This window comes from Brachycentrus maculatus, unplaced genomic scaffold, assembly GCF_059751285.1.
Source record: "Brachycentrus maculatus isolate JH-2025_06_01 unplaced genomic scaffold, ASM5975128v1 h1tg001336l, whole genome shotgun sequence".
NCBI classification, from domain to species: Eukaryota; Metazoa; Arthropoda; class Insecta; order Trichoptera; family Brachycentridae; genus Brachycentrus; species Brachycentrus maculatus.
In genome coordinates this window covers 1,982-3,576 of record NW_028281997.1, presented here as the reverse complement: position 1 = coordinate 3,576, position 1,595 = coordinate 1,982, and the positions used below count along the sequence as shown (strand labels likewise).

The 1,595-nt window shown below is 30.9% G+C and overlaps 1 long non-coding RNA gene across 1 annotated transcript; it reads left to right on the top strand.

Moving 5' to 3' along the window:
* Positions 1–353: 353 nt before the first annotated feature.
* LOC148299104 (uncharacterized) lies at positions 354–1,378 on the top strand. Its single transcript, XR_015839123.1, has 3 exons — positions 354–630; positions 714–1,128; positions 1,191–1,378. It is a non-coding gene; the product is annotated as an uncharacterized LOC148299104 (long non-coding RNA).
* The last annotated feature ends 217 nt before the right edge of the window (positions 1,379–1,595 follow it).

The following is a 1,595-nucleotide window of genomic DNA, read 5'->3' as shown; positions in this document are numbered from 1 at the left end:
TATATAATTTGATTATCTATTTAATAAAAAATCAAAGAACATAGTAAACCATATTAACAATTATTTAGAGTCTATTTCTTTTTTTTACCTATTTATTCTTCAAGCATATTGAAAATAGTCACTCGCGTTTTGCCTTTTTACACTATCCTAAATGTCTGTAATAAACAAGCAACAATCAATGGAAAGAGATTTCTTTAAAACTCTATCATAATAGTTACCCCTAATAATAATATATGCACAACTTTGACATTTCATTACCTTGCTGATAATAAAGATATTTTTTTCTTTAATTTCTATTATTTTTTCAATATCCAAATTATATAAATAAATTAAAAAATATATCATCATCACAACACACATATAATACATTTATTTTGTCGAGATGAATTCCATCGCCAGCAGAGCTTTCAGATCTCTAACTAACACTCCTCGATATAATAAGATTGCATGGGAGAGCGGCAATCCCTATAATACAAGATGGCAGTTTAAGTTCAAGCACGCATATTATACATATCCCAAAGATAATTTCGAGCCAATCAAGTTGGGCAAACCTGAAGACACGCCTGTCGTCAAGCCTGTCTTCTGGGCTTATGTCCAAGATGTCATATTCAGAGCCATCCCCCAAGCTAAGTATTAGCTATTGTTTTCCACCTAATCATTTTTTTTGAATTTTTCAACACAACATTTGTTTATCTTATATTTCATAATACTAGATTGTGGTATCATCGTCGCGAACGAGTATATGATAACTTCCAGCTTTATGTTTTGCCAGGAGTTTCGTTGTTTTTCTGGCAGTTCTTCGATTTGGGACTCGGATTCAAATCATTAACCATCCTTCCTTGGATATTCTTCTACACCAGACTGAGAGATCGTTCTTTGGACCCAGACTTTAAAGAAACCTATCTACTTGAAATGATATATACCAATCCTGAAATCGCAAAGTTGTTCACAGTGGATACTGCACACATTCTCGATTATGACTGTTAGTATGAAAAAGGCATTCCTTGCACAACCAAGTTCCCTGAGTTCAAAAATGCATTTTGGAAGTTCTTCAATAATGACACCCATATGACAACCGGTTTCTATAAATTTGGTGATGTGTAATCGGGAGCCACCATGCACCTCAAGGTAAAAAAAAAATATCGATATGGACCTTTACACATACTAAATGAATATTTTTTTATACTCAGTTCAAAACAATGCCGATTCCTGGAAAGTTCAAATATCAGATCGGCGAACCCTTCTATTTCTATGATTTGAGAGCGTAAATAAATCATAACGGATCTTTTAAGGAAGTAGTGTTAGTTGATGAAAATTAAAGTCTGAAAACCCATCGTCCGTTTTTGCTAATTATTTGAAACGCAGGTGGAAGTTTCTATAAAAATAATAATAGGGAATCATATAAGATAATAAAATAATAGATAAAAATTTAAAACATTAAATATGATTCCATATTTCATTTTTTATCCTAGGATTTTTTCTCCACTTTATTTTAAAAATAAATAATTGTTTGTATTGATATGATTACTAGATATATTTTATATTTTTATTTTGAAATCTATGTGGAGAATAAATAGAAATGATGATCATTAACT